The sequence below is a fragment of the Falco peregrinus genome, chromosome 14, assembly GCF_023634155.1.
Source record: "Falco peregrinus isolate bFalPer1 chromosome 14, bFalPer1.pri, whole genome shotgun sequence".
In the NCBI taxonomy this organism is placed as follows: Eukaryota; Metazoa; Chordata; class Aves; order Falconiformes; family Falconidae; genus Falco; species Falco peregrinus.
The window spans coordinates 13,752,541-13,777,808 of record NC_073734.1 but is presented as its reverse complement, the minus strand read 5'-3'; the positions used below and the strand labels follow the sequence as shown (position 1 = coordinate 13,777,808).

Here is a 25,268-nt window from a genome sequence, read left to right as displayed (position 1 = left end):
GGTTACAACACAAGCTGGCATGCTTAATGAAAAAGGGCTGACATATTATCATGGAGTTCCTATCAGTAATCTCTATCATTGCTTTTTAAGGTACAGAAGGGCAAATAATTGAGTGTTTGGTTGATTAGAAAACAGCTTGATTTGCAGAGTGACAACCTAGAGTCAAGTCTTCATTCGGTCTTTTCAAAAATCTAGGGAGCGGGGAGGGGAAGGAGGGGAGCTTCGTAGCTAGAAAAGGAATTACTAGAAAAGAAAAGCCATCGGCATCTCCAGCATACACATGTGGTTTTGCCATCAGTATTTGGGGAAGCGATCCAGAGGATCACTTGTATTAGGGACCAGTGCGAATGAATTAGATACAAGAGGGAGAGCATTTACATTGCAATTGGTGCTTCAGGTCTGCCACGCCATAAAATATTGCTTTGTGCTTTACCATATCACACTGGGAGGCTAACGAGATGTTTGACATACTAAGAAACCATCCAAAGTGAATGTGAGGGCAGAGTCCGGCCCTAGATGATATTACGGAGAATTTCAATGCAGCACTGAATTAACAGAAGCACAGAGTTGCTGACCACTTTCACTGTACGAGGAAAATCAGCTCGAGAGCACGAGAGCAAACCTTTGTGTCTCTTTTATTTCTGCATGTTCTCCTTTTCTGGAGAGACTTACAAAGACAAAATGAAATCCCCAGTGCCATAAGCCTTTGCCTCGGAAGCTGACACTCATGTGTAAAAGAGTAAAAGTGTAAAAAGGTTGGTTGGGGCACCATAACAGGGCCCACAAAACATGTACTCACCACATCCCAAATCTGTGCTTCCAGCCATGCAGCCAGCAGCCTCGTCATGGAAAGTTAAAATGTAAACACAAGCTGCTGTTTTAGTGCAATCACACAAATGCAGCAGCTTGTGTTCTCTCTTCCTTTATTTCCAGAATGGACAGAATGCTTGAATCAAGCTAAAGGTACTCCTTTTTCTTTTTCCTCCTTTTTTCTTCTCTGTAAGTGCCCAGTCAATTATATCTTGCTCACACAAGTAATTCTTACTCACCTTATTGCTACAGTGACAGTTGACAGCGTTCAGACTAAAGGGTGCCAAAATCTGTCTTTCCCTAGATATTAAAAATACAAACAGAAATCAAAACCAAGCAGACTAATAAAGGATTATAAGAGCTGACAATGCTTTGTGAATTTAAAGGTTACGTTGCTTGGTTCAAAATAAAACTGAAATCCTGATTCCACCCTGAGCTTTTGCCTCCCCTTTTTGCGCTGTGTAAAGGCATCCTTCCCTTTGTCATATGGATAGTTGTTCACAAAGGAGTTCACTGATATCACCTTGCTCATCTAGTCCAGATGGCCCAAAGTGATGAAAATCCAAAGGTATTCCAGGAAGTGACCTTGGAGTTGCTTTTGTGATTCAAAATTCAGGGAAGACTGGAAGCCTGATTCTGGAAGCATCACTGCTTTAGCTCTACAGAAAGCCAGTGCACCTAGGCAGCAGCTGATTTTTAAAGGACAACAGCAGACTTTCCCCAGTTGACATCTGCTACAATACTCCACAATCCCCGATTTACAAAGGAAATAAGAGCTAGTTTGCATCACATGTGTCAATAGCCAGGATTTTTGCCGTCTTACCCTTCAGATTCTGTTACCTCTAATGAGACGAGATGACAATGCCTGTTCAGAAATGAAAACCGAGAGGGAAGAAACAAGAAAAAATCTACAGGCCAAAGATAGTTTACTTTTTTTTTTTTTCTAAACTGATCTGCTAGCTTTCCTCAGAGAAGTTGGCCAAACTAAAAATCACACATCTGTGCTGCCCTCACTTTCTGCGTGTTAAGATAGATAGTACCACTGCCCAAGCCACGCCCGGCTCTGCGAAATAAAAATTAAATCAACAGGGTTTTTGCAACACAAAAGCCACCCTCTCCCTTTTACGGAGTACTATTTGAAATAAAGATGGATCATAATGTGAGTCATTTATCTCTCCTCTCTGATGCATTCACACACACGCCTACCACTGCAGGGGGATTGAGAGAAGTGACCTGAATCTCAAGCACCCTTGGGTTTGCAAACAAACCCCAACCAATGAGGTTATGCAAAGCCAGTCCTAAACCTACGGCATCCCCTTTACCCCATTTTTTTTCTCCTCTCTGTATTTCAGTCAGTGAAAGTACAGGAGAAACAAGATAAAATATCATATAATGAAACCATGTCTAACATAGCAGTTCCAGAGCAAGGCATTCCCATTTCACAGGAGCGATATTTAAGCAAGCAGACTAGGTGAAATCCCAGTTGACTTAAATACATGTACTTAATTTAATTGTTTATTGAAAACAGCATGACAGATGCAAAAGAACAGTAGAAGGAAGAACAAGGAACACCAGCTTTGTCTGCAGGCTCAGCCCCCCTCCGCAAGAACCATGCGCAAAATCTATTCTTTACATTATATGTTGGGGAGGGGGGGAAATGTAGAACTGGTAGTAGTAACATGAGAGGGAAAAGACAGCAGCAGTGAAGGAAAAAAAGACGTGGAAGGGAGATGTGGTCAGAAGTGGTTTTATTTGGGCAATGTGTGTGGGGGATGGACGATGCAGAGGCGTGCGTCCTAGGGTAAAGGAGCAGAAGGCAGGAGAGGCTGAAGGGAGAGGAGGTCCATGGTAGGGGAGCAGGAGCCAGGTCTAACCTGAGGCTAGGAAAAGCGTTGTTTGTTACACTTTGTAGTTATTTTGTTTTGGATGGTCCTCAGAACAGTTCTTCCTCAGGAGCAGGCTTACATGCCTGCACTGTGCTCCCTCTCTGCTGAGTCATACCAGCAACTTACAAAGCACATAAACTCCAGAAGAATGAATGCAAGTGTCAGGAGATCTGCCCCTGTTCCTGGCAGCCTAAAAAGGAACTTGTTTATGTCACCTATGAAAGGGCTATGACACATTTCTTCAGTGATGGAGTGATCCCACCAGGATCAGTTTTGCTGGCCAGCATTAAGCATATTTTTCTCCGATTCATCTTTCCAGTATGATTCATTCCACTCATCCACTTGGAAAAACAGGCTCAGGGTCATCCCAAACGCTGCACAGCGAAGTCCATCTCTATACTGATAGATCAAGGTTCCATTTCTTGCCCAAACCCAGACAATAAGGAGCTGCACAGGAGGTGCATATGAATTCTGTCCCTGAGTTTTACTGTCTCTGGAAATGACAAAGTGAATCCGTCCAGGAAAGCCAAACCATTCCAAGAGAGCCCAAGCCTCAAATGCCAGAACTGGATGGGACCTGAGTACATCTCTAGCGGAGAACCAAAGTTAGCACAGCACATTGTTTTACTCACAACAAATTACATCTTAGAGAGCAACATGACCTGGCAGAACCAAGCCCTCCAAGTTCCATCCTTCAAAGGGCCATGGGCAATCACTCCATCTCAACCACACTCCTCTAGGATGAACAAAACAGGAGCAGTAAAATACTCCAAACATCTGCGCCCTTGTATGTTATGTGGGGAGTATCTCAACATACATCTTGGTATGTCCTACTGAAAGAATCTCTTCCAGCACCTACTCAGTGTAATGAGGACAAAACCAGCTCCTGGTTACTCCAGATTGTCAGCCGGGTTTCCAAAGAGTACTTTCAAGGGCAGTTTTTGGGTTCTGAGCCTGGTAGGTCTTGCTGTTCTCACTTAAGACTAAATCAAACGCTTCTCAGGCTTCCCTGTCTAAACGACATTGTTCCTTCTGGGCCTTTTGGCTATATTTTATGAAATAACTGATGTCCTCTGTCTCTAGGGGACAATTTGCTACTGCTACCAAAGGATGAACCATATGATCTAATACATCTCTTCCAACTCTGTCTTTTGAGGTTTCTATAATTTTTCTGGAGGTTTTTATTTTTCTCCCAAAGAATGGTTTGTGTACCCAACAATTTGTCCCATTGATATTCCTTGGTCTGATAAAGATACTCCTTCTCCATACAAACCTTGCCACTTCTACCTTCCAGATACTACCCACGCAGAAGCATTGCTCCAGGGGCAGGGTGCACGGAATCATTTCGTACTTTCTTATTCTTTGTTAACTCCCAGAAAATTCACTTTTATTCTGCTTTCTTCTATCCCGAGCATTGCCCACCATTGTGCTTTTCCATGACCCTAGCTGACACTGCCCCATTCCCCAGCCTGCTGAGCTCACCCTCTCTGGCTGGCTGCAATGTAAGCAATTTTTAGAAAACCATCTTCAGAGGAAAGCTCTGCTTCCACAGTCAGGTATGGCTATACTAGACTGGTCATAGAAGACATTTAACTCAAGTCCAAGTGTCTACATGGTTCCAGGCAGCTGTCTGAACCATAGTTTTACCAGACATCCTTTACGTACCCAGTTCAGATGGGCATCAAAACGAAAGGAGCTTACAAATGAGCTTGCTTCCCCTTGTAGTTTACATATGGGGCTCAATTCCAGGTGCATTAGCATCCCTTATGAGCTGCTTTTTGATGGAAGGATCCAAAGGGAATGAAGGATTAGAGATCTGGGAGACAATCTGGCCTAGATTTGCTTTAGAATTTCCTATGAGGCTCTTAATTTGCTGCTTTGTTGCACTACTCTGGATGTACCACTCCAGGAGCTTTATTCACAGGGTCTGCCTTTGGGTCTCTGCGGTATTTCAGCAACACTGGAGGGAAGGGGAGGGGAGAAAGGTAGAAGGAAAAAATGAATACTCTGTCCTGAGGTTTTGCCTGATCTCAGGAAATCTACCAGGTTGCAGACAAATGTATACACATACACATCTTTCCCCGCCCCCCCCCCCCCCCCAAACCTCAACTGCTTTTGCTGCTTCTATAGGAGGTTGATTTTGAAATATCCCTTCCAAAGCTGGGATGGATGTTTCCAGTGTTGGGGTTTATTAAGTTCCTATGGCAGCTATTGCCAAGGCTGCTTTGTCATATATTTCTTTGCAAGAGAGTTTAAGAATGGCAGAGAGGCTTTGCAGATAAGGATTTGAATTGCAACCTTTACACTAGAAGTGTAATAGGAACATTGGGGAATTAAATAAAATTATATTTTTCCTAGATGTCTGCTTAAAAAGGAAATTCAGGATTTTATGGATGCCCCAGAGACAAACTATTACATTACATTCCTCGCAGTTCTTATTTGAGTACTGTCTGTTTGAGCACCTCAAATAGCACAGAATCATTCATAAAGAATGGGCAAGAGAGACTGTGTCCCATCAATATTTCAAGCTTGGTTATCAAATCAAGAGAAATACATGAGTTCTGCTCCAGCTCAACGTTTGCAGGTTTGATACTATTGTTTGACAGTTTAGGGGGTTTTCCCTCTGCATTCTCTGTCTTTAATATTTTATATAATCTTCCCGTTTATGCTACTGTGATATTTATTAATTTATTTTTTTACTTGGCTGCACTAACCAGTTTTCTCTTTTCTCTTTCAGCAGGGAGAAATTCACACTCATTTGCTATTTGTGGGGTGATGACATAGTGTGAAGAAGCAGTAATGATGACTGACTGATAGAAGACACCATATGTTCTCTTCATTTTTCTCTGTGCTATTTTCTGAGACATGAATAAAGACGGAATACAAGATGAATTTTCCTATAATATAAAATTTTAAAAATTTTAACTTCTTTTTTTCCTCCAAATAATTGGCAGGATGGGGGAAATAACCTTTTTTCTAAAGGATTCAGATAGCATTGGTATAAATATCAGGCTCCAGATCACTGAGATAAATAACTTCCAGTCCTTTCCACCAGAAATATTTTGCATGTGTCTAAGCACCAAAACCATCTTTACAATTAATTTCGTACTCCCCCAAATGTTTTCCAGCCTTCCATAGCAAACATTCTGCAAAGATGAGTTGCATTTGCTTATGACTAAACAAAGGTAAACAATTCCTTCCAATTTTGAAAGAAGTGAGATTATATCTAGGATTCTAAGTGACAATTTGTAATGTACATAACCAGCAATCCTGATTGCAAGCATGGTACTAGTATCACTAGATCACAACAACAATACTAGATTATAGGCTGGGATATTTCTTTGCACTCTGAGTGTATGAGTCCGTACAACTAATAATGCAAAAGATCCCCCTCAGTAAATATTGCATTTGCTTTAGCATGTTTTAATCTCAACATAATTAGAAATCTCATTTCATACAAATACCCGAATAAAAATTCCTTATTGTTAAAGCATACGCATTTACCAAGTATATTCTTTTCTTATATATATATTTTTTCCCATTCTGTCCTCTTATTTCATTCTACCCTCTCAAAACCAAAGCTTTTTGATTGTTGCTCTTCCTCCTAACTTTGCAATAGTCACTATCTAGCACCAGACTACAGGCAGAGCCATAAGCATATCTGCTCATGTTATTAAGCAGTCAGGAGCAGAAACAAAGAGGTAAACAAAAGGGATTCACATTGCCTTCTGTTCCATTGGAGACAGAGAGGGAAAAAAGTAAAAATAAATCCTCCCAAATACAAAAATAAATCCCAGAAATCATTGTTTTGAAATACCTTATTTTTCAAATTTCCAAGAATGTTTTGCAAGTAATGGAGACGAAATTGAAGAAAAACGTAATTGTGAGTCCTGCAGGGAGGGAGACAGAGAACTCACTGTAACTGGACCTAATGCCAGGGCCCTTATCTGGGCTTTGTTTTCAAGGTCATTCATTGAAAGCATTTTTCATAACACAACCTGAAAAAAGAACACAGAGCCACACTCTGCTCACCCTGCTTGCGAAAGCAGCCACCATGATATAGCAGGAAAGTTTCCTTACGCCGCACGAACAGGAGTTGGCCCTCAGAGGACAGTATTGTCCCCAGTCACCTGCCATAGCAACAGACATCAAGGAATGTTTTACATCTATAGTATGTAACTCAATGCATTTTCCCCAGTTAGACTTATTTATTTTTGCTGTTAAAGCCTATGCACACTGCATCACAAAGAAAATGACAGAAGGCACTCAAGTAAAGCAATGATTGCAGTTTTCATGTAAGGAATGTGTGTTATTCTTCTTTTGAACTCCAAGTGGTATGAATGCATCTCCCCCGGAAAGCTGTACCACATGCACTTTTTTTCCCTGTGACAAAAGAATTATATACAGTCTGATCTCAAAACTCTCAATCAAATATTCCATTCATCAGCAAAGAACTGGCTTGCCTAAAGACCACGGGATTGGGTCCCTAATCAATACTTTAATAAATAACACCTACTTAGTTGCAACAATTGATTGCTAGGGAGCAGACTAAGTATAATGTATTCCTGTTAATCGAGTCAAAGGATAAATGTCATAGTTTATTTATAAGACACACCTGGAACTATTCAGAGGGTTGTAGATACGATCCATCTTGGCACACATTTAATACTGCATGCTCACAATGCCTTATTAAGGATGGATGGAGGGTACACCAACGTAACACGGCTGGCTCTGTCTGCCGGCAAGCCCCGCCGCCGCTCCCTCCGGGCTGCCAGCGCTCAGCTCCACGAGTCCCTGGCAGAATGGGCAGCTCCTGGGACCCACCGCTCTCCAAGCTGAGGAGGGGGTGCAGAGCACAGCGTACCCCCCTTGATACACGGGCTCTGAGGCTACTGTTTTGTCTAGCTCTGATGTTCCTTAATTTCTTCCAGCGGCCACTTCATTACACCTAGCAATAGCCAGGCATGCCACAGAGCCCATTCTTGGGGACCCTTGACATGACCTGGTTTTGCTCTTAGTAGACTGTTTGTTCCACTGCACAGTTGTGCGGGAAAGTCCTCTCGGTATTTTAGGGTGGGAAATAGCCAGCAAAGAGTGCAAGAGGCACCTTCTGTGCAGTTACTCCACAGTTCACATCCCAGGCTCTTGAGAAGGCACCTTGGTCCCCGCTGTGCCCCGGCCACAGCACACCTGCTGTGATTTATTGTTTGAGGGCACCATCACCACTTCAGTTCTCCTCCAACTACTTCTACTGTTCCTCCCCTTGGGGTCTGTGCTCACAACCACCTTCTCTGGGAACTAAGTGCGCGACACCGACCGATCTTCCCAGCTGGTCTCAAAATACACCTCCTTCCCACACCGCTGTTAAATTGCAAACCGGAGGAGGACATGCCCGGCAGGATGCTCGTACCCACACCGAGGGGATGACAGGAACCTCCCTGCCCCGTTCCTCCCCACAGAGCCGGCAGCAGGACCGCAGGGCTTCCCCCAGCGCCCTGCCTGGGACCACCCCGCCGCCGCTGCCCCCCCGGGGGCTGCAATGCCTCGGGCAGGCGCCCAGGCACAAGCTCCCGGCGCCGCTCCCCAGCAGGAGCCGTGTGCGCGCCTGTGCGCTCACACACACGGCGACACACGGCGACACACAGCCACGCTCCTCTCGGCAGCCCCCGTTCCGCACGCCGGCATTTGCCCTTCAGACAATGCATAATTCAGCAGCCTTGAAGGCGGCCGGGGGGGCGGCCGGCGCCGCCACAACGTGTCAAACTTGAGAAGCGAACGGCACCCCTGGAAAGGCGGCAGCGGCTGCACCGGCACCGGCACCGCCACCACCACCGGCACCGGCACCGCCCGCGCTCTCCCCGTGCGGCGGCGAGGGACGATGCGCCGAGGGCGCAGCAGGGCCGGGCCGCGCTCCCCGCCGGAGGCCGCCGCACCTGCTCCCGGAGGTGCGCAGCGGGGCGCGGGGCGGGGGCGCGGAGGCGGCCGGGGCGCGGCGGCGCGGGGGGGCGCGGAGGCGGGGAGGGGGCGGCGGCCTCTGCCTCCTCCGGGCGGGCTGTCCCGCTCCGCTCCCCCCTCCCCGCCGAGGATCGCCGGCGCGGAGCCGCGGCTGCGGCGCGCAGAGCGGCGGCGGGCGGGCGCGGCGCGGAGGATGCGCTGAGCGCGGCGAGGCGGCGCGGCCGCGGCGCAGGTCAGTGGCGAGTCCCCCGTCCCCGGGCCGGGCCGCGCCCCGCCGGTACCCCCCCGCCCCGCCCGGCCGCTCCCCAACTTTTCCCCGCACCACTTCGGGAAAGTGCCCAAACTTGCGGCGGCGCCGCGCTGGGGCCCCTCGTCCCGCGTCCGTCCCCGCGGCGGCGCGACCCCTCCCCGCGGGGCTGCCCCCGGCCGGCGGCGCCGGTACCGGCGGGCTGGAGGGGCAGGTGCGGCGCGGGGGTGCCCGGGGCTGCGGCGCGTCGGGCGGGGCCGGCCCGGCCCCTCGGACACGGGGCTCCGCGGGGCGCCGGTGGCCCGGCTGCGGGTGAGGGACGGAGCCGGCGGCCCGGTGCGGGTGAGGGACGGAGCCGGCGGCCCGGTGCGGGTGAGGGACGGAGCCGGCGGCCCGGTGCGGGTGAGGGATGGAGCCGCGGGTGCGGCTCTGCCCCGGGCTTCGGTAACGCCGGTGCCAGGATCCGAAGCAAACTAGTTGCTAAATGCCGGCACCTCCCCGGGCTGGAAACCCCGTTCCCGGGGGCTCGGGCTGCGCGGTGTTAAGGCACTTTCCCGTGGCTGGAGCCGGTCCGCGGGGCGCCGGGGGCTCGCTGTAGCCTCCGGCCGCGGTAAGCCCCGCACCCCCCGCCCTGCCCGGTGGCACGGCCAGCCCGGACCTCGCACTGCCCCCGCACCTCGGGCCCGAGGAGCGCACGTACCCGGACCGCGGCAACAGACAACGAAGGGCAGCTCCGTACGGGGGTGTCTGCACGGGGTGCTGTGCCCCCCGGCCCGCGCCTGGCTGCCTGGTCGGGTTTTTAAGCTTTCTGAGGGGTTCGGCGAGCCCCTCCTTATCACGGCATCACAGCGCTGCTTTCCCTCTGTAGCCGACTTGCGTTGTGTGCGGGCAAAGAGGTTTAAAAACACCCAGAGTTGCTCTTTTTTTTTTTTTTTTTTTTTTTTTTTTCGCGTTGGACACTTACCCTGAAATGCTTGTCCTTTACTGCAAGATTTAAAAGTTGCAGCTCCTCAGAGAATAGGCTGTATCTACCAGTACCAGCCAGGGAGGATGGATGGTAAACCTGAATGGTCTCCGAAGTGAAAATCATGAATGCAGTCGCTAAGTCCATTTTGTTTATTAATGATGCTCATCATTTGATGAAAAAGCGATCACCAGTTTAGCCCGAGAAGATTTCATTTTGTCAGGTGCCTGGCGTCTCATCAATTCCTTTCATGTCCCCGGGATTTTCTCTTTTCCAGGAGCAGGCCAGAACAGCTCTCTGTGTTGGGGATAACCGTTAAGCTCTCCTTTTGAATTCATGAGCTTCCAAATTAAACTTTTGCTGACACCTGCTACCTAGCCTGGTTGAGCAGAATGACAGTGTCACCCGGGCTGCTGGAGCTCTGCCACCAAGCCAAGTAAACAGCAAACAAAAATGGGTATAAAGTGCCTGGGCTAGGTCACACCGCGATTTGGGGGAGCTCTGGGAAACTGCGTCTACTGGAAATCTAATCAAAGTCTGCTCCTAATGGAGCAAACTTTCCGACAGCAATCACAGGCAGGAATTAAATCCATAGAGTAGATGGCAACGGAGATTAATAATCATCATCCCAATTAGCTGATGGAATCAAACAAAACAAAATGAGAGTAAACAGAAAGCTGCCTCTCCCTCCCCCTCAAATCTTGTCCCACCTTTATTTATCCGGTGTCACGGATCTCTCCTCAGCGTTGGTTTCAAGTGCCAAAAAATTTAGCAGGTGTCATAACATAAGGTCAAGACTTAATTATTTATATGGAGACATCAATCATCGTGTGGGGATGATTTATTTATAAATCACCAGAGCTGTAAAACGAGACAGTGAATTCCGATTTCCTCCTGCTCATTCCTGAATGGGACCAGGAAGGTCCAAGCTGCCGCCGAGCGACCTTTGGAGCCTGCGGAAGTTTCTGCTGGGCCCCACACGGAGGAGAGTTTTCTACACCTTTTAAATCATGTAACCAAAATGTCACCAGGGAAATCTCATGCATATTTGCTACATCTCAGTAATGAACACTTACTGATTATGGATTATCTGGAGAATTTAGCTTTTTAAACATTATTCAAATTTTTATGTTTATGTAAGCTAATAAGACTGAGGAGATTCAGTAACTACTCTTTGCCTTATGGCATTTGAAAAGTATGTCCATTGGGCTTAGCTCAGCATCTTCCAGAATCACTTTTAAAATACTAAAATAGAATTTTTCTGCCTGAAAAAACCCACCCTATCTGTACTCAGTATAATGCTCTTTGCTCACAATTAATGCCAAAAAATCAATTTGCTAACATGCTTTTTATGTTTCTGCTGATCACAAACAGGATGGCACAGTAAAAGCTTTTATTGCCATCTGATTAGTCCACAGTGGTGCTAAGTAAATAGCTTGGGCTAGTACGGCTGCAAGACTCCTGTGCTGAAAGCAGCAGATTCAGAGGAGCGTGGGGTGCTGAGCACCAACCACAATCCTGCTCCAAGTCATTCAAATACATTTGTCAATTGTATGAGCAGAAGCAGGATCATCCCCGATAGCTGGACAAAGTACACTTTAGGGCGTTCATGAACCTCCTCCTCTGGACTTCTGAGGAAGGGTTAACTACAGCCAGAGTTTCTCAGAGATTTGTCCGTTTATTTATCTGTCAATTGAAATGGTGCTGCTGATCTAATTTACATGATTGTGCTTCAGACAGGGAGGTGATTAACACAGACTGAGTGAAACTGGTAAAAAAAAAAGGCAGAATACAGAAAGAGTGAGATGGAAAGTTATGGTGAAAAGGAGCAGAGCTAGGAGGGAAGGTTTCCTTTGCTCTCCTATCATTATCTCGTAAAACTCTGTGTAGCACAAACCCATAAGCTTTAACATTAAAAAGGATGAGTTGAAGCATGAGGAGTATCCAGGGCAGCTTGTGATCCTTCTGAACTTCATGGCAGGACTGTATTTTGGCAAGAGCAAGTCAATAAGCTGTCCTGCACATCCATTACACTGTTCCCACTGATCTTAAAAGAAAACCATTTATCACTGTATTTCAGCGACAGAAACACTAAAATAATATTTCACTGGGTTTGTAAGAGGATGTAAATTATGGTAAAACGATGGATGAGCTGGCAACATCTTCAAGAAACAATTAAGACATTAAGAGTGTGGGAAAATATTTTTAGGCATTAACCAATCAGGGAGAAAATCAGAATTTAGGACCTGATTCAGTTACAAGATGTTCCTTGAACACCCTCTGGATCTTGCCCAGAGCGTGTGAAAAATATGAAAGATTAATAGTATTTCTTGTAGGCAAGACCAGTCAGCTGCTTGTGTATTTTTATGTTATACTGGGTACATTTATAGCATTTAGTAATGCCAGCACTGTTCAATATAAAGAGTAACAGATGAATGTATCATGAAAGAAGGCACTGGCAAGGCAGGTGGGAAATGATTTCCAAAATATTGTAGCAACCAGGCTGGGAGAAACGTAGTGAGATGGTAAACATAATATACTAGACCTAAGTGGCTTTATCGAAAGCTAGGGTTAAAGCCTTAGGCTGAGGGCCACCGATGCAAGACTGAGCCCTACTCACACACCACATAGAGGAGGAAAGCCAGGACTCACTGTGTGCAAACCCCGGCAAAGACGGTTTCCACACCACTCTGTCCCCACTGCATCAGAAGGCAAAAGTGACGATGAAATCCCAGTTGAGTGCAAAGAGGAGAAAGGAGGGGAATGAAATTGTCATGGCTCAACTGCAAGGAACAAATCGCAGATTTCCCTAATCAGACAGATGATGCCTAACTAGGGCACAAAGCGAACCACGAAAGAAGGTGGCAGATTTCACAAATTAGTCATGGCAAAAATGGTGAATTTCACAGCTTGAAGTGAATTCATGTTATAGGATGAAACAGCACAAAGTGATTAAGAGCTCTAACTGATAGAAGTAATAAGCATGTGAGCCTTAGTCATCACGCAGCAGCCGACATTTCTCCTTGACTTCAGCTGAACCACTGGAGCAACACCTTCAGCCGCCTCCTGTTTACGGTGCAGAGTGGGAGTTGGTGGGGACAGCCACAACAAACAAGGTCCCATGGATGTTTCCGGGAGTTTTACGTCTCAGAGAGGTGCAACCACAGCAGTCCAACAGGAACTGGAGCAGCCACTCCACTCCACAGGGAGACGTTCTGCAGGCACGGTCTCTACTCCCAGTGCCACCACTGAAACCCGGAGCTGTGGCTTCAGCGGTGGAGCACATGCTGCGAGAAGAGCAACTCAGGGGATGGCAGGGCCCCCTCCTCACAGCACGAGCCCACGGGTGAAAAGCAGAGCAGGAGGACGCCTGAAAAAGGTTGGAGCAAGGTGGGGACACTGTTGCAGCACACTCCCTGCCATGCTGGGGACAACCTTCCAGGGCTGGCAATACTGCTTTTGGAGCCATTAGGTGCTGGCACGTGCCGCCTCACGGTAACCATGCCACAGCATGCATCCCGAATAGTAACCGAACATTAAGCAGCTCATTCAATGGCTTTCTTCTGAAAGCCACCCAATTTCCATTCTTTCAGGGGATAAAAACCAATGTCACAGCCTCTCTCACAGGTGCTGTTACATGACTCTTGCTGGCAAAACATTTCAATAGCTGTTACAGTGTGTTTTCAAGGAAAGCTGTGTTAATAGATATTGGAACCTTACCCTACCATTTGTACCCCTGCTTAGACAAAGATAAAAATTCTGGAGAAAAATGTCACTATTATGTCTTAATTATTTTGTTTGAATGTATGCTCTTCTATCATAGTTATTGAAAATCCATAGAGCAAAATGGAAGCAAAGTGAGCTAATACCAACCAGGACGAGGCTGCCCGGCAGATTTCCTCCTCCAGCAGCATAAGCCTCCTTCGAACCCTTTCCCCTTCGTGGCAGACTGCTGCCCAGCCTCTGCCAGCCCCCCGGCAGCACGCCCCAGAGCAGCGTGGCTTTGCAGGCTGCCAGGAAGGTTAACAAACCCCGGCACTGGCAGACGGAGCTGAAACTGCGGCGGAGTCATGAACCCTTCAGAGAGCAGAGCCTGCCAGCTTTCCTCTGTTTATTGAGGGTGTTCCAGCATAGCCAGGTCCACTAAGCGCAGCTGTATTAACATCACACAGGGAGAGGGGAAGCTGTTGAAGCTGCCAGGACAGAAGCCATAGAGGAATGTGATGGGGCAGTGCCAGTTCCTTCAGATCCCACCTGGAAGTTATTAGCCATCCGCTGGAGGCGGCGGAGCACCTGCATCCCAGAATATCAACTGCGCATCATTTGCACAGAGCCCAGCTGAACCTCGGCTGGCCACTGCGTGGTCACAGCTCTGCTCCTCTGACCCAGAGTGAGCGGGAGAGGATTTTAAATTGCACACCAAAGAAACACCCTAAGAGGAATTGATCGCTCTTGAATGGGAAAACAAAGTTTGAAAAGAATTAACATTTCTAAAGCATTTCTGAAGGAATGCCCTTAGACTACTAGTAGGGAACTAGAAAGGACTTCAAAAAAGGGAGGGTGGGGAGAGGGGCCCTCTTCTGAATTGATTTTAAAACTTGGCAGATTTAAGAAACCTTCCAGTAACATTTTGCGGATCGATGCTAATTTGATGCATCGGAGCTCAGTGCTGTGCCAATTCACTGTCAAACTGATATTAACTAGGTATTTTTGGAGCATGTTTACAGCTCAAGGTCCATTAAATATGCAGACCTGACAATTATTGCACCTCCCTTAAAATACTTAATTTGAAATGTGTATCATAGCGTCCATAAACCGTCTTTCACTTTTCATCAGAAAGAAGCCTCACTCACTCGGAGGTGCACGTCCTGGCTCCTGGAGAAGGGGCTGGAGGTTGTGCCGGCGCAGAAGGCAGGCAGAGAGGCTGACTTCTGTCTTCAGTGCTGCCAAAGAGCAGCACGACCACGACAAAACCTCCTAGGGCCTGACCTGCCAACCTCCATTCTTACAGTAACCAACCTCATGAAAGTCAGCTCATGTCAGTAAATGACACTCGTTGAGAGAGCAGTAATTACCTATGTTGGGAAAGGTGGCGGGATCAGTTACATCAACTTTCTGAGCGGTTTTTGAACCTGAATGCCTGCAATCTGACATCCACTTATAGCCAGGAGCTAAATGAAAGTCGCTTTGTTTTTTAACAGTTGCCACTTTGAGCCAAAGCCGCAGAAGATCCTGGTTTTTAAATCTGGGTCCCTTTAATACCTGCATAGAAATGGTTTGAGAAATGTTGGTTTCTCATTCTGTTCAGCGTGACCCTCAAATGCAAAAATTACCCCCTTCTGAGCTGGGAGATTCAAAGCAGTAGTTTTGAAGCTGGTGACATGTATACTTAGATGAGTAACTTTAGGCACCTATGTTTGAATATTTGATTTAATATGCTTTCATTTTTGTACCCAGCAACGGGGATACTACTTAGCTCAAAGATCAATTAATTTTTCTGTTGCTTTTAAGTTCTTTAATGAAAGATGTTACATCAGTAATTATTTAATATACTTTAACTTTCTTGCATGAGCTGCTTGATCTGCTTAAAGCATATAAAGCAGTATGAGCTGAATTAGTAAAATAAATTCAGAAATCTAACGGGTGAATCAGAAGTTAGACTAGTGCATAAGAAGGGATAAAAACTATGTTGCTCTTTCACTTGGCAAAAAAACCACACAGATTGTTGCTTTGTGAACCTTTGGATATCTCATTTCTTAGGGATCACAAAATCTCTTTGTGAAAAGATCTATGAAATAAAGGAAGAAATTGTAAAAGTAGCATCCTGGTCGATAAAACATATGAATCTGCAGGCACATACACAGGAGGATGCCGTGAATCTTCTCTTTGTGTTGCAGTTCAGAAAAGCAGTTATTTTCTTCATTTTAGCAGATACCAAAGGCTCAGAGAAAGCAGTACTTACAGAATGCAGCCTGCCCTTTCTTGCAGCAGAAATGTATTTGCCTGGTTTCTCAAGTAAAAGAAGAGATAATCCTGTCCTAATCTGCCCTGACTGAAACTTGTTCATCTGGAGGTTATCACAGCACTGGGGTGTAAGGCGGAGCGTGCCCAACTGTTATTTCATCCTTGCATCTTCCACTCCAGAACCTGGGCTATCCAACACAGACTTCTACACCTGCTAGTTCGAGGGAAAGTTCCTTCCCTGCCATCTCTAAGATTTTAACAAATACTCAAGACATTTTTTTCTAGCTTTCCCTGAAAGTATACTTTATCACATTTGCATCCAAAAAACCCAACTCTACAGCTATGGAAGCCAATTTATTACTTTTCTGACTTTTCTTCACAACAGCTATTCAGATCACAGTGTTAGTGTTTCTTGCTAATAATAGTCCCTTCCCTGGCTGCAAAGCTCTGAGTGTTTTAAAGAATCAGTTATAGAATAACTGATATAGAATAGCAAAAACCTCCTAGTTCTGGCTCTATGGTCCATCTGACGAAGCTGCTGCCCAATAAACTACGACTCTCGTCTGCCTCCCCAAGCCCGCCCCAGACTCTCCAGCATCTCTTCACCACTTTCCATCACCTAGCTTAGTGCCAAGATGGAAGGATGGCAGCTGTCTCAGCACTTAATGCCAGTATTCCTCCTTTGCAGACAAGGGGGGAGGGGATTTGCTTTCAAGCTTCCCCTTTTCCCACCGAGACTGACAATAACATTATCTCACATCTTTAAATATAGGTCTCAGAGTTAACAGTGCAACAGCCAGAGGCAGAGATTTTACGTTTACGATACAAATAATTTACATGGATCATTTCTTTTTTCTATTTTTTCAACATTTAAAATCTAAAGTAACTTTTGCATCCTTAAAATAATTAATTCATCCTTTTCTCATAAAAGCTATATTGTTTTAATGCTTTTGAATAGCACTGCCCATATTGTGTATGCTACAACTTCTGGAGGACTCAGCATATCCCCACAGCATTAGATACTGCATATGCACGTAACATACATGGGGGCCACTGCCCAAGGTGCCTATAGCTCACGTAAAGCTCTTCTAGTTCTGCACCTTACACAGAAGGTCTACAGCACTGATGGCAGTCTGTATGTAGTATCTGCGAGTAATAAATCGTCACACTTACCTGCGCTGTATTGTTCTAACTACATTGCTATTAACCTCCACTGCAGCATTTTTACTTCAGAATACTAGAATCAGCTTGTTGTTTCAACCTTTGGTTTACACTGGGAGAAACTTGAGCTTAGGTTAATGTCAAGAGTTTATCTGAGGTCTCTGCTATAATATCAGCATGTTGCTAGCACAGAAATTCATCTGGTTTTCATAAATATTAGATAGGGCTCTATCATCATCCTCATCGTTATTTTGGGCCGGTTGGAAGAGGATCCCCCCACGATTGCAACCCATTTCTGAGTTGTCATGGAAAGTCAGTTGGTGATATTTCAATCAGTGTTCTTATAACAAATTCCATTCAAATTCTGTCTGAAAAGGGAGTTAAGGTTTCATCCTGCTGCTTAGAGAATGATGTGCTAAATGCAGCTTCCCATGGGCTTGGCTGCAGTCCAGCGCTTCGTAATTTATAGTTCTCCTTCCCTATTCTGGCTGTGACCTTGGGACCTAACTCTGAAGTTCCCCCAGCTACCGGCACTCTGTAAAAATGCCGGCCCGGAGCCCTCGGCACCTTCCCACCCAAGACATGGCAGCAGCAGGGCAGCTCTCGGTAAATCCAGGGCAGCAGATCACCAGCGCTCCGGCACACAGGCAGGTGGGGAGCAGGGAGCCAAGGGGAGTGCTCATTTTCTCACTTTTACTAATAGGACCAAATCACGGAACATTGTTCTTAAATGACAGAAATTATTAGCTAACTTCAAAGCATGAAACGCATTTACAGAAGAGGTTTAAATTATATTAGCCAAAGGCATTTTCTGTAGAGACAGCCACAAAAAGCTCTAATTGGAGATCTCCAAACAGCTGTTGTCCCTATGTATTTATATTGGAAAAATAACTTGAAAGATTATGTTAACATGCAATTAAAAAAAAAAAAAAGTTTTAACATTATTACTGATCTTATTGATAGCATACTGGGGGTGCCTAAGATGCTTTACTGAGAAATGTGTGTCCATAGCAAGAGGAGCTGACAACCCAGATTCTAACATGCCATTTTTAACAGAAAAATTGTGTAATTGAGAGAAGTTATTACCCCTTGAAGATTACATTCATTATAAATTGTAACAGAGATATGTCTTCAGAATGACTGTAGTTCCCTTCAGTTAAAATAGCTATTCAGAAATACGATCATTTGAGCTTATGTATGTAACTGTGGATTGTTTCAACAAAGTTATTGAAGGAAAGCAACTTTGAGGAAGGTACAACAGACCCACGCAGCTCTCTTGTGACTTTATTCTTTCCAGACTTTCCAAGGACGTACCTTCTGGAAATACTTATTTGCATGTACATATCTGGATTTCTTAGGATGGGGAATTCTTTTAAAATAAAGAAGGGTGACTTTTAAAATCATGATTTTAAAAGTCTTTTAGATCTGTTATTTCACCGGTAATTGTCAGGGATTTTCAGTACAGCAAATGATACAGATTTACCTTTAAAACCAAAGAAAACCGAAACTTCATTGGTTTTGATTTTCAGAGTATTGTGTCTGATCTTTTTAGTGATTGGCATTTACCATAAATGAACCTGCTCTGTAACCTGGTCATACCCCTGACTTAACATAGATCTCTTTTGAAAACACTTCTTCTATTATCTGAGAATTATTACATTAAGTAGTTCTTTGTAAACAAGAAACCAACAAAACCAAGAAACTCCCTCTGCAAGATGCTCATCACTAAGATAGCTCTGGTAAAACATTCATCATCTTTCTGGATCAATCTAAAAAGTGGTGGCTCTCAACTGGAGAACTTCAGCAGAGATTCATTAGGCTTTTCTGTTTCACTAACACCACAACTAAAATGAAACTATTTAAATGGTACAAAATTGTTTCAGATACTACCTCCCTACACCAGTGCTTCTTCTGGCCTCGCAGTAAAGATGCAGCAGGCTCACATTTAGTGTAACCCGTCTGCTTTTGTACGATGTGCTGCCGCCTCTTGTTTTCCCCCAGTCCCGCAAGCACGGGTGGCAGCCACCGAGCAGCCGTGCAGTGATGCTCCATGTGTGCTTCATTGTAAAGAAAGCACCAAGACAGGGGTGTCATGCAAAAAGACGTCTCTTCTCTGGCAAGTTAGGGGCAATGCCAAGTGAGATTTGTGGAAAGGCCCTTAGACGGCCACAGTGCTCTGTGTACAGATATCTTTGCTGTGGTTCCCTGACGGGAAAGGGCAACAGGCAGCATTTATGAAAGGTTTCTATATAAGAGGTTTCTGTGCTATACACTGAGTATTTATTCTGGCAGTGGCTCTGTCAGCGTGCCGTAAACCACCCTGGGTACCGGTTGCTGTGTACCTGGGAGTTTGACTAGATGCCAACCAGCGGCCAGCTCTGTGATAACCGTGTATCATCTTGCAGCAGGACCCCACACCCACGGGTAGCAGCAGCCCTCCTGCTTCCTCCCACACTCCTCCGAGTGACAGGACCCCGCCTCCAGGGTGTCTTCTGGACTGTGAACTTGCTGTCATTTATTATTAGCACACCTTACGAAGTGTGCTAGGCACACGTTGGAAACACCTTTCTCTCATGTGTTAGAGAATTAGTATCAGCCTGTCTCAGACCTGGCTGACCCCGTTCCCTTGCATTCTAGGGCAAAAAGAAGTAGCAGGGAGATCTTGGGCAGTGGGGAGCCACCACCAGAGCTCATAGGGTCCTACTCACTCAATTCCTCCAGGAAAAGCCTTGTCTTCAAACAGTCCCACTCAGCCCTGGAAATCTCCTCATTCTTTTAATGGAGACCATCAGAGTTTGCTTGAGGTGCTCCGAGCAGAGGCAGGGGTTTCTTCCAACTTTTCAGTTTTGCAGAGAATTTTTTATATGATTATTGGTGTTGTTCATGCAAACCTCCAGCTCTTCATCCTTAAGTGACTTTGATATTTCCTTCTATAATCCATCATTACCAGCAGCCCTCTTGGCTGGACTTGCCTTAGTTACAACCGCTCCTTCTTCCTGCTGTTCTTCTGACTCCTCTGTCAGCGGGATAGAAAGCCAGACTCAGTAAGAGGGGACAACACGGAATTCATCTGTGTTTGGATAGGAAGCAGGGGGTGCATGATGGATAAAGGAAATATGTAAGAGCAAGCAACAGAGGAAGCAGCTGGGCTAGTTCAAAGAAACAGCTCTGCCTTGTAGTTCATGTAGTGCTAGATGACATTACCTGGAGCACAGCCTGTGAGACCACGAAGTACTCTTTCAATCTGATCTGGCTCTTGCGTGTGTCTGATTAAAGCGTCTCTCTCTTTCTTCCAGTGATGTGCCATCTCACTAGTTGCATAAACCTGGCAGTTATGCTACACTGGGCACTTTCCCTGTCCAGCTATTAAACTGCCCTTTCGCTTTCTTTTGTCAGGGCTTCTTTTCCCCCCTCTTAATATCTCACCTAAACTTTTTCTTTCTTAGCTTCAGGCCATTGCTCCCTGGCCTACAATTTTCTGAGACTGTGAATAATTCCCTCCCTTCATTTCTATTGTTACCTTGAAGGTATTTATAGACTGTGATCATGTTCCCCCTGAGCCATCTCTTTCACTGGACTCTATGAATTTAGCTTTCTCAGCCTCTTCACACGTTATGTTCTCTAATCCAGGTATCATTGCCCTCCTTTGTTTTCATTTTCTTCTTTTGAAGGTTGGTTACCAGAAATACACAGCATCATGGTTTCACATGGCTGTTATTCATATTGATACACATGCGCTTCCCCCAGTCAGCTGTACTTTCTTACCCAGAGGGGCTATTTTTGTTTACATTGGTTTACTTTATGAAATTATCTCTCTCCTCTCCAAATTTAATTTTGCAAATGAAGATATACCACATAACTCTCCCTTTTGCTGCCAAGGTATCAACAGAAGACAAGGCTAAAGAAGACAACTGACCGTAAAGACTCCTAAGGTCAATTTTTGTTTGCTGCAAAAACCTTGCCAGCGTTAGGAGTAGCCTTCTGCACAGGGCAGCTGTGCGCATGGGAGGAAGGGCTGTCCTCAGGATGATGCCTGCACCCTGTGTAAGGACCTCTCTGTCATTCTAAAATCAGGTGTCTGCCCCCAGCCATGCAGTTTCTCCATTTAGCATGGTCTTCTCTGCTTCGAGTCAAACAGTAATTTCTGTCCTACGGAAAATTGTAATTTTGGTTTCTTTTAAGATTAAATAACCTCAATTTTAAAACTTGTAACGAAATACTAAATTCTGGGGAAGGAAATTCAGTTTGGGGGAAGTAGAAGTGCTCCATGTAGATAGTTTTTACCTAACCTAGGTACTGTGATTTGGCTGTACTGACCTATCTCCCCTAGTAAGCTCTCGGCTCAGCTCATCAGCTGCGTGCCCCACAGGCAGTGCAGGTCCCAGCCCACCCTGCCCTGAGCTGTCCTCAGCAAACCCCCCGGCTCAGCCCGCCGCTGGGCTCCACCATGCAGCACTGCCTCTCTTCTGCTTGCTGCTTTTTCTAAAGTTTATAACGAATCTACAAATGACAAATGTAAAAAGCCTCAGGAAAAGGTTGTATCACATCGTGGAAAAGGAGACCATGCCTGGGAGTGAGACCTTTGTAAGAGGGAAGAATTACAGCTCCCCCAGAGCAACAGGAAGGTTGAGATGAAGGGAGAAGTTTGAACCTAAATTTGTAAAAATATGCCATATTAAGCAAAGTCGAAGTACTGGAAGATGGAAAAAACTTCCTACACTGTAGCATGTGTGGCTCTGTGGATGTGCCCAGGATTAGATTTCTGCACATCTCCTGCTCGGTCTGATGCCTGTCTAGAACTGGACACTAATGATGTCCCTTGTAAGACAGAATAATCTATCAAACTAACCAGTACTTCTCCAGCTTCTTCCTTGTGCTTCCCCGTCACTCTGTACCCATCCCTTGTTTTTACTAAGTTCTTTATTGTTTGAAACAACTGTCTCTTCTTGTCCTGGGCTTGTACTGGATTTGCAATTAGGATCTCAGTTCTGAAAAATTATGAGGAAAAAAATTACCTGTAATAATATTACTGTGTTTAAAATAACCAATTCTTAGTTCTACCTCAGTTTATTGAAAAAACCCCAAACCTCCAATAACTAATAATAGCAATGCTTATGAGCACTGCTGTCATAAAGGACATGAAAAACCTCCTAAAAGATCTCCTATTTTCATACTGTATAAATATTTATTCTTAGCAATATCGTCCATCTTACTAGCACTTCACCTCACTCTGTTTTGGCAGAGCCATGACAGGCTTCATATGTCATATATGTCCACAATACAAAGTGGACAACCAACATCTGCAGGTCTCATATCTGTGAGAATTAAACTCTGAATCATTTTTCTGTTCAGAGGTTGAACCAAAATTAGCGGGGGAAGGAACTGCTTCAGGTATGTCCAAAATACAAGTGTTTCATTATTATCACTGAAACAGAAATCTTCAAAATAAAAAATATTTCCAATTGATATATCTTTTTTTGCTTACAAGTATCAAAGTAAAACATTTGTGGTTGGGTTTTTTAAGTTTAGAGTAATTTGAAAGATGTTTAGTCAGTTGCTACCCACATTTTAAAAAAAGAACATGCAGTTCAATTTACAAATACTGTGTAAATAAAAGATCCCAGCAAGGTTTAGGAAGAATTACAAGAAATTATAATCTCCTGCCTTTCAGAGAATCAGTGTTTTTAACGGACACCAAAATGCATGCTGGAAATAGGCTGCTGCTGCTGCTTCTTGTAGTTCATTACTAAATGCAAAATGTTTGAAATATGCATTGTAAGATGACTTTATTTTCATTTTCCCAGCAGAGACATTGACAGGTCCTGGATGATACTGCACTGAACTGTCCTCTTTAATGACATTTTCTTTTTAATAATCATTGATCCACACAAATTTGTCAGTTCGTAAATAGGTGCTCATCACTCACATTGCCTGTGAGAGCTCTGTCAAGGGCTGAGCACGGCACAGAGGATCTCCAGCTATGCAGGTCTGCCACGTAATCATATGATATGTTGGATAAGATTTGGATTCTAATTTTTTGTGGCTGTTCTAAATACAACAGTGTACCAAAATACCATGTTTTTTGTCCCTGTGCGCTGATAGCATTCAGAAAGGGAAGTTAAAATCCTGTGATGAAACATAAGTAAAATAAACAAATTTGGGAAGCAGTATTTCCTGTCTGTCCCCAAGAACAAGAACCTTTTCTCTCTACCTTCACCCTGTTTGGACCAAAATGCCAACTTTTTTCTTAATTTACTGTTTAAAAGATTGGCCAGCCCAGCCCAGTTCTTCATGCAGTAGGAACACAAAGGTCTTTTGACCCTTCAGCGGATGACAGGGCGGGCTTAGTCTGGGCAAGCGGAGCAGAAGCACAGCCTGGACCCCCAGTGTGAAACTTAGTCCCAGACCCAGGGGGCACACTGTGCTCTTTGCTTACGGAGCAGGAGGGGCGAGCTCATGAAAGGCAGGGGGTGAAGGAGGGCGGGGTGAGTCTGAGGAACACACGGTCGGGTCCATGGTAAGACGCTGATCCATTAATTGGTTTTGCTTTCCCTGATCTGTCACTGGACCTTGCTCTCAGCGTAGTCAGTCCTGTATACCCTGCCAGACACCACAATAACTGCCAAAATACACAAAATAAAATCAGGCAATGACAGCACAATGTGCAAATGCTAAAGGCAAGGAAAGAGGGACCTGGGTTGTCCAGAGGTTCTGGTGAGGCAAAGGGGGGAAAAGCATGCAAGAGGAAGGTGTAAATTTGAGAGCAAGAGCTGAGACTTCAATGTAGGTGTGGGAAGGAGCCAGACGAGCTAAAAAGAGACCTGCCATCCATACCCCAAGGGATTCGTGGAGAACAGGAGGCTGCCCAGCCATGACCGTCTCCTTTCAAGGAGACCAAGGAAGATGGGAACAGTTTGCAGCAATTCCCAGTGGCAGGGACGGGGTATTTCATGAGGCTCCTGCAGCCAGGACCCTGGATCGATCAAAGCATAGCAAAGCCTTGCTTTTCCCTCTCACTGCCCTAGGTCTTGTCCTCAAGTCACCTCAAACGTTACAAAAGCAAACACCTGCTGGAAATTAAATCGCAACTTCTGGTATAAAGGCACACATGAAGCCCTGAAAAACCATTGCTGACATCACAAAATCACATCTTAGAGGGTCTGGTGCTAAGGGGCAACTGTACCTTCCAGCTGTTGTACAGAGCCTTGTGGGGCATAATCCTCTTTACAACTTTAGGAAGAAAAGAGATCAACGCTGTAGTATGACTTCTTTCCTGAATCTTACAGGAAAAAGAGATAGGGAAGAAAACAGTCCTTTAGCAGCAAATACCCTTGAATAGGGGAGGAGTCCTTTAGGATTCCCCTAGATACCACTACTGCATTTATTCCTTTTCCAGTCATTCCCAATGACCTTCACAGACTACCACCCCCTTACAACAGCACTGTTCACAGTCACATAATGCTCTGTTCTCTCCTGTTCCTTCCCTCAGCATTTTCCCTGAGCCGGTATCCCTGGACAGGAGGAAGGTTTACAGTTCTTCCTCCCTTTTCATCTTGTAAGCTGTACCCTGATCGCATTCTCTGCTGCTACACAAACAATAAACCAGGCACCCGAGCATGGTTGATCTTAGTAATATTCCACTTCTCTGGCAGAGTTTAGGTCAGGTGGTAATTTTGGGTGAGGTATCATCTGCAAAGACGACAAATGCAAGAAACAATCTTTCCCCCAGCAAAGGATAAACTAGATGACCCAAGTGATTTTCTGTGTCACTACTATCTATGTTTCTATTATGGAATAAACCACTGGACAAGGAGAAGGATTTAACACTTTGACTGTAGTGATGGATACTACCAAAGAGCTCAACTTGGCTTTTATAAGGGGCAGTGTGTGTCCAGCAAAATAGCAGCATTTCTCTTCTGTACAGACAATCTGTAGAGCATAGATAGATACCTGAAGGGTATCGCAGATTGCAAAGATGGCTCAGGTGTTGAATACCTGGATGAGCTTAAGAGGTAAATTACGGCTTTCTTTCCTTAACTTCAGCCTTTCTGAGATGTATTTCAGTCTGGAGCAAATTCTTAGGACTTGTGTACTGTCCATGCAGCTCTAGAAATGCTAAAGTAGGGAGAGGGGAGTTCAGGGGAAATGCATGGGTTACAGCATTGCCCTTCCCTGGAAGCCTGGGGACTGCCTCAAGCCTGAAGCATGTTCCCAGCCTGCCCGTTACCCATCTCAGGACAGGAAGAAAGCTGAACTGGTGCCAGCCAAAAACTCCTCCGCC

General features: G+C 45.4%; 1 protein-coding gene across 2 annotated transcripts in view; it reads left to right on the top strand.

Moving 5' to 3' along the window:
* Window positions 1-8,315: 8,315 nt before the first annotated feature.
* CHST8 (carbohydrate sulfotransferase 8) overlaps window positions 8,316-25,268 on the top strand; it is a 185,763-nt gene continuing 168,810 nt past the window's right edge. The window contains exon 1 of one of the 2 annotated variants that reach the window (XM_055819166.1): window positions 8,316-8,641. The gene's annotated coding sequence lies outside the window, so the exon portion shown is untranslated. Of the gene's footprint in view, window positions 8,642-8,689; window positions 8,884-25,268 lie in introns of those variants that run through there. The other variant, XM_055819164.1, reaches the window with a different exon arrangement.